The 8474-nt window shown below is 35.0% G+C and overlaps 1 pseudogene; it reads right to left on the bottom strand.

Moving 5' to 3' along the window:
- Positions 1–5779: 5779 nt before the first annotated feature.
- Positions 5780–6853, bottom strand: LOC138171773 (deoxyhypusine synthase pseudogene; annotated as a pseudogene).
- Between the last annotated feature and the right edge of the window lie 1621 nt (positions 6854–8474).

Raw genomic sequence — 8474 nt, 5'->3', positions numbered from 1 at the left:
TCTACTTTAGTTTCGGTCAATGTTTTGTCTTAGTTTATTACTGAATAAATAGAGAGTTCACTATACTATATAATAAGAAACTTGAAGCTGTTCACAGCTTCTGTGGAAGTCCTCTGGAAAGCTTCTCATGCTTGGTTTTACAAGGTCTTTCAGAGAGCAATGGAGGAGCAGAAAAGTAGGGTCCAGGGGTGGAGTAGTACTTGGAGATTATTGAATTACACTTGGTGAATGCTGTATTTTGAATTATGCTATATTTTGATTTTCTCTGTTCTTAATTTGTCACTGAATAAAATAGAGAGCAGCTATGCTGGTATTTTGAACCTTGGGAAGTTGCCTTTGTTTGGCATTACACCTTCCTCGATGCATTGAGAGGCCAAGCAACATGAAATCCATTAAACGTATGAAGACATACAAAACCTATTTCCATTTAGCTCTGTTGCAAAATAAATTAATGAATGGATGAATGAGTGAATGAATGAATGGACAGATGGATGGATGAATGAATGAATGAAATAAAGAAATATGCTTCAGTCTGCCCTCTGAGTTCATTAGTTCTGCCTTGGGAGATGGATAGCATTTTTCATCGTTTTTTTTTTTTAAACTCTTACAATATTGTTGTTACTGTGTACAAAGTTTTCCTAGTTCTGCTTGCTTCACTTTGAATGAATTCATATAAATCTTCCCAGGTTATTCTAAAACAATCCCCTTTGTCCTTTCTTATGGCACTATGGTACTTCCTCACAATCATTTACCATTACATTTTCAGGCATTCCCCAATTGATGGGCATACCTTACATTTCAATTCTTCGCCAACACTAAAAGAGCTGCTATAAATATTTTTATATATGTAGGTCATTTTCCTTTTTCTTTAAACTCTCTGGTATACTAACCTAGTAGTTGCTTTGATGGGTCAAAGGATATACTCAGTTTTATTGCTGTTTGGGAACAGTTCCAAATTGTTCTTCAGAATGGTCAAACAGTTCATGAATCCATGTCAACAATGTATTAGTGTCCCTTTTTCCCCAAGCCCCTCAAACAATTGTCATTTCCTTTTATGTCATGTTGGCCAGTTTGATAGGTGTGAGGTAGTACCTCAGAGTAGTTTTAATTTGAATTTCTGTAATTATTAGTGATTTAAAGACTTTTTCATATAACTACTGATAGTTTTGATTTCTTCTGAAAATTGCTTATTCATATCCTTTGATTATTTATCAATTGGGGAATGGGTCTTATTTTTTAAAAATTGACTCAGTCCCCTGTATATTTAAGAAATGAGACTTTTATCAAAGAAATTGCGGTATTTTTGCAGTCTCCTGCTTTCCTTTTAATTTTGTCTGCATTGATTTTATTTGTGTAAAACACTTTTTTAATTTCATGTAATCAGAATTATCTATGTAGCCTCCCAACACATCATCCTCTCTGTCTCTTTCAATGTTCCACTTACTTAAAACTTACGTATTTACTTCTGATATCACTTTTTGTATATATATTATGTACCAATTTTTACCTCATCTTTCTATACAGTATAAGATGTGGTTCTATGCCTAGTTTCTGCCAGCTTGCTTTCCAATTTCCCCAGCAATTTTTATAAAATAATGAGTTCTTTCCCAACACTTGTATCTTTGGGCTTATCAAACACTAAGTTACTGTAGTCAATTGCTGATATATATTGTGTACCTAAACTATTTTTACTGATCAACTACTTTCTTATATTGTTTTGATGAATACTACATTTTACTATAGTTTGAGATCTAGTACTGGTAGGCTTGCCTTCACTTTTTTTTTCATTGATTCTTTTTATATTCTTGACTACTAATTCTTCCAGATGAATTTTGTTATTGTTTTTCTTGCTTTGTAAAGTAATTATTTTGTAGTTTTATTGGTATGTCATTGACAAGTAAATTAATTTAAGTAGTATTGTTATTTTTATTATATTGGATTGGCCTCCCATGAGCAATTGATATTTCTACAATTGTTTAGGACTGTCTTTATGTGGAAAGTGTTTTGTAATTCTGTTTATATGGTACTTGTGTGTGTGTGTGTGTGTATGTGTGTGTTGGCAATTAGACTGCCAAGAGTTATGTACTATCTACAATTATTTTAAATGGAATTTTTCTAATTCTTCCTGTTGGGTTTTGTTGGTAATATATAGAATACTAATAATTTGTGTGGATTCATTTTATATTTTACAACTTTGCTAAAGTTAATTGTTTTGACTAGTTTTTTTAATTTAATTTTCTTTTATTCTCTAAGTATACTGTAATATCCCCCAAAGAGTGATCATTTGTTTTCATTGGTTATTCTTATTCAATTTTATTCTATATTCATCTTATTCAATTTCTTTTCCTTGTCTTTGTGCTATAGGTAGAATTTCTAGTACAATATTGAATAATAATCATGATAATTGACATCCTTACTTCAACCATGTCTTATTGGGAAAGCTTTTAGTTTATCCCTGTAACAGATAATGATTGCTCTTGGTTTTTGATAGGTGCTGCCTATCATTTTAAGAAAAATTACCATTTATTCCTATGCTTTCATTTTTTAAATATACAAATGGGTGCTGTAGTTTGTCAAAAAACTTTTTCTGCATCTATTGATACAATTTTATGATTTTTTGTTGTTGTTTTGGTTATTCATGTGGTCATTTGTGCTTATAATTTTCTTAATATTGAAACAGTATGCTTGGCATAAATTCCACTTGATCATAATATAGGATCTTTGTGATATATTGTTTTACTCTCCTTTCCTCTCCTCCTCTCTCCTTGCCTATGACAGTATACAATTCTAAATAGTTTCTACAAATTCTTTCACACTAAACATTAGTAAAGTTGTAAAGAAGGATTATAACCCATGGAATGAACAATGAGAAAGAAGGAACAAAAAAAGAGAGAGCTAGTACTTTGTTTCAATCTGCATTCAGACTCTATAATTCTTTCTCTGGATGTGGATAGTCTTTTCCATCATGAATCCTTTGGAGTTGTCTTATAACCTTATATTGCTGAGAGGAGCCCAGTCTATCAAAGTCAGTCATCACAGGTACAATGTGTCTGTAATTGTGTACAATGTTCTCCTGGTTCTAACTCCTCTCACTCGGTATCAGTTTATATAAGTCTCTCCAGGTTATTATGAAGTCTGTCTGTTACTCATTTCTTATAGCATAACAGTATTCCATTGCATTTATATATCACAACTTGTTTAGTTAGCCATTCCCCAATTGATGGGCATTCCCTTAATTTCCAATTCTTTTCCACCACAAAAAGAGCTGCTATAAATATTTTTCTCATATGGGTGCTTTTCCCACTTCTATGATCTCTTTGGGATACAGCTGTAGAAGTGGTATTGCTGGGCCAAAGTGTATGCACATTTTTATAGCCCTTTGGGCATAGTTCCAAATTGCTTTCCAGAATGGTTGGATCAGCTCACAAATCCACCAACAATGCATTAATGTTCCAATTTTCGAACATGTTTTCGAGCATTTATCATTTTCCTGTTTTGCCATGTTAGCCAATCTGACAGGTGAGATGTGGTACCTTAAAGTAGTTTTGATTTGCATTTCTCTAATCAATACTGATTTAGAGCATTTTTATATGCTTATAGATATCTTTAATTCCTTCCTCTGAAAACTGCCTGTTCATATCCTTTGACCATTTATCAATAGGGGAATGACCTGTATTCTTAAAGATTTGACTCAGTTCTCTGTATATTTTAGAAATGAGTCTTTATAAGAGACACTGGTTGTAAAAAATTCTTGCCCAATTTTCTGCTTCCCTCCTAATCTTGGTTGCATTGACTTTGTACAAAAACTTTTCAATTTAATGTAATCAAAATTATCCATTTTATGTTTCATAATGCTCTCTATCTCTTCTTTGGTCATAAATTCTTTCCTTCTCCATAAATATGACAGGTAAACTATTCCTTGCTCTCTCAGATTGCTTATAGTATCAGCCTTTATATCTAAATTGTGAACCCATTTAGACTTTATTTTGTTGTACAGTATAAGATATTGGTCTACATTAAATTTCTGCCATAGTATTTTCCAGTTTTCCCAGCAATTTTTGTCAAATAGGGAGTTCTCATCCTATAAACTGGAGTCTTTGTGTTTAACAAACAGTAGATTTTTATTGTCATTGACTACTGTGTCTTGTGTACCTAATCTATTCCACTGATCTACTACTCTATTCCTCAGTCAGTACCAAGTAGTTTTGATGACTGCTGCTTTATAATACAGTTTAAAATCTGGGGTGCCTATGTCACTTTTCCTAGCATTTCTTTTAATTAATTCCCTTGATAATCTGGACTAGAAATGATCCCTGAAAGTATAGTCTTCCTCTGTTTTTGATCTCCCTAGTTTAGGCATCAAAACCACATTTGTGTCATAGAAGGGAATTGTTAGGACTCATTCTTTACCTATTTTTTAAAAATAGTTTATTAGAATTAATTATTTCTTTAAATGTTTGATATAATTCATTTGTAAATCCATTTGGTTCTTTTTTTCCTTAGAGAACTCATTTGTGGCTTGTCTGATTTCTGTTTTTAATATAGGATTATTTAATTATTCCATTTCTTCTGTCAAGCTGGGGAATGTATATTTTTATAAATATTGAAAGATTTCATTTAGATCATTGGGATTTTTTGCATATAATTGTGAAAAATAGTACTTAATAATTCCTTTAATGTTCTTTTCTGTGGTGGTGTAATTAACCTTTTCATTTTTGGTACTGGTAATTTGATCTTGTCCTTTCTTTTTTAAAAATCAAATTACCCAATGGTTTATTTATTTGTTCCATAAAATCACTTCTTTAATTTATTTATTAGTTCAATGCTTTTTTATTTTCAATTTTATTAACCTCTCCTTTGATTTTCAGGATTTGGTATTTAATTGGACATTTTAAATTCATTCATTTTCTATTTTTTAAAGTTGTGTGCCCAATTCACTTGATCTTTTTCTCTCTATTATTTATGTAAACATTTGCAGATACAAATTTCCCCAAAGTACTGCTATAACTGCATTCCACAAATTTTGGTATGTTGTCTCATTGTTGTTATCTTTAATGAAAATATTTGTTCTGTGATTTATTCTTTGACCTACTCATTCCTTAGGATTAGATTATTTAGTTTTTGATTAATTTTTAATTTATGCTTCCAAGTTTCTTCCCTAAGTCTAATTTATATTGCATTATGATCAAAAAAAGGATACATTTAATATTTTTGCTTTTCTTAATTTGGTTGTGAGGTTTTTATATCCCAATACATGATCATTTTTGGTGAAGGTGCCATGTTCAACTGAGAAAAAGCTATCCTCCTTTATATTCCCATTCAGTTTTCTTCAGAAGTCAATCATATCTAACTTTTCCAAAAATATATCCATCTCCTTTAACTTTCATCTTATTCACAGTACTCTTTTGTCTACTCTTCTCTCTCTTTTTTTTACCCTGTCACTCCTCAAAAGACTTTTTTTTTTAATTTCCCAGCCCTGTCTCCCTTAATCTGCCTTCCTTATCATCCTATTTTTCTCTTAGTCCCTTTCCTTCTTACTTTCCTTTTAGGTAAAATAGATTTCTTTTTTTGTTTGTTTGTTGGGGGGGAGAGAATGGAGTTTATTTACCTTAGGGATCTGTGCCATTACCTGCCATATAAAGACACCTTTATCTCAGGCCTAGGTATTTTCGGACCTTGGCCAAGATACCATGAAAGTTGGGGGTGCCTGGGGAGTAACTGTGAGACAATAAATAGGAGGTATCAGAAGCCCCAGCTTCAGGTCCTTGTTGGAACCAGCTCAGTCATTGTTCTTCTCAGGAGTGAAGGAGCTGATTTTCTCGGCAAAAGTCTCTGCCACAAGCAGAGGGAAGACAAGAGAGGCATCCAGCCTCGCACCAGAGTCTGAGCCATCAAATTCCTGGGCTGTGTTGATATAGACGGCAAAATCTGTCCCATTCCTCATGAGGTTAGCATTGGCAATGTGGTGTTTTCACGAGGCCTTCCCTGAAGATGATCATGCCTGTTCACTTGGCAAAGATAGCCTGAGCATTGATGAGTCATAAATCTTCCACAATGTCCAGTACAAGCCCTGGATTCTTATGTGAATGGAAGAAGATCATATCCCCAAGAGACCCATCTGTCAGAGCTGGGCTTACTTAGCACTGGGATGTTGTTCTTCTGTGCCCAGTAATACACAAAGACTCCGGATTGTTGATCTCTTTGCCCAACCTTGCAATCATCTTTGATGGTGTCCATTTCACCCCCTCTGTATTTTGTTCCAGAACCATCTGGTCCAGAATCTGCATCAGCCAGTCTTCAAAATTGCAGTAATTATTACTGGGGACAAGCAGGTTTCCGATCCTATTGATGCCATTTTGTCTCAGGTCCTTCCCCTTCAGGCTGAATTCACCCAGATATGTGGGTGCCAGGCATTTGATCAAATCTTCCTCTATACCACCTGCAGTTGTCACCAGAACATCGACCATATTGTGTTGCACCAGGTAACGAATGGTCTCTCGGACGCCAGAGCTGATGAGATTTGATGTATAGCCCAAGAAGATGGTGCAGCTGCTTGCTGGCTGACGACTTGGGTTCAAATCTGTGTGGTTCTCCTCCTCCTCTCCAGCTTCTTCTCAATCATGGCGTTGACCTGCTCCACTGCGCGGCAGAAGCTGGTGGCCTGGAAGCCAGTGGTGGCGAAGGGGCGCAGGAGAGTGCCATAGTCCAGGCCGCAGTTGAAGTCGTAGCCCCGGACCTGGACGGCCTCTGAGGGCAGCACCGAACTGTGCCCGAGGACGGCGTCAACAGATCCAGGTGGCGGTCAGGCCCGGGACTCTCCCCACCCTCCTCCTCTGGGGAGCCCTCCATGCGCCCTTCGGGGGAGGCTGGAGGTTAGCGTGAGGCCGCCTGCCCCACCTCGGCTCAGTGCGATCTTGGCTAGCCGAGAAAGTGAGAGTAAAATAGATTTCTATACATATTGAGTGTATACATACTTTTCCTTCTTTGAACCAGTTCTAATGAGAGCAAGTTTCAAACATTTTCATCTTCTTCACATTTCCCATTGTATTATAAAAACTCTTACTTATTCACTTCTTTTATGGGAGATTATTTTCTCATTCTTGCTCTCCCTTCTCCCAGTATATTCTTCTTTTTCATTATTCTTTTGAAAGCACTATCCTTCCCAACATAATTAGCTCACATTTATTCTCTTTTTCTAAGTAGATTTCTTCTAACTGCCCTAATGATAAAAAAAAAAAAAGTTCTTTTGCTAGATGTATCATCTTCCCATTTGGGAATGTACATATTTTAACTTTATTAAGTTCCCCAACCCTAATCTTTTGATCAGGAATGCCTAGAAGTCCTCTATTTCATAAAATGGTCATTCCATCTCCCCCTGTAGGATTATACTCAGTTTTTCTGTGTATGTTATTGTTGGTTGTGATCCTAGTTCCTTTGACTTTTGGAGTATCATATTCTAAGCCTTCTGCTCCTTTAATGTGTATTTTTGGATCATAACTGTAGCTCCATAGTATTTTAATTTTTTCTTTTTTATTTCTTTTTTAAAAATTATTTCTTTCTGGCTATGGTATTTTTTCCCTTGACCTGGGACTTGGTTTTGTTTTTGATGCCCGATGGAATCATTGGCTTCCACTTGATCAATTATATTTTTTAAATGATTATTTTCTTCAGTGAAGTTTTATACCTCTTGTTCCATTAGTCCAATTCTGATTTTTTTAATGAGTTATTTTCTCTAGTATTTTAGTGCCTTTTTTAAACCAAACTTTTCATTAACTTCATAATTTTCTTGCATTAATCTCATTTTCCCTTAATTTTCCTCTACCATTCAATGATTTTTTGAAATCTATTTTTTTTGCCTTTTTTATTTCTTTCTTTAGCTCTTCTAAGAATTCTTGTTGGTGTTGTAACCCATCTGTAGTGTTTTTGCTTTTTTGAGGCTTTGCTTGTAGATTATTGTCTTCTTCTGGGTTTTTGTCTTGATCTTCCCTGTTACTATAGTACTTTTTTATGGTCAGGTTCTTTTTTTTTTTTTTTTTGTTATTTGCTCATTTTTCTAGCCTATTTGTTGACTTTGGATTTTATGTTAGACTTCTGGTGGGTAAGTCACTGTCCCAATCTTCAGGCTTTAAAAAAAAATTAATAGTCAATTTTCACAGTCAATTCTGTGAGGTTTTAAGTTTTTGGTGCTTCCAAAGTGATAAGATCTAAGGAGAGGTGTAGTCATACTCTGTGGTATGTAGTCATTCTCTACCCTGGTAGAGCCTTTGTTCTCTCATGATCACAACTCCTCCCTTTCTTGAGTCTATGACCCATCCCCAGGCAAGACCCTTCTCTTTTGTGACCACAAGTGCCTCTCTCTGTCTGAGAACTGTAGACTAGGAACTAGGGCTCTTGCCTTAGTCTGCATATGTCTGCTTATGGAACTGTGACTAGGAACTTGGCAATGGAATTAACAAATGCTCCCAGTCTTGTAC

This window comes from Petaurus breviceps, unplaced genomic scaffold, assembly GCF_028583685.1.
Source record: "Petaurus breviceps papuanus isolate PSGF00001 unplaced genomic scaffold, PetGlider_PUasm1.0 47, whole genome shotgun sequence".
Lineage (NCBI taxonomy): Eukaryota > Metazoa > Chordata > Mammalia > Diprotodontia > Petauridae > Petaurus > Petaurus breviceps.
Note: the sequence above shows the minus strand (reverse complement) of the source record. Positions and strands in the feature narration are given on the sequence as shown.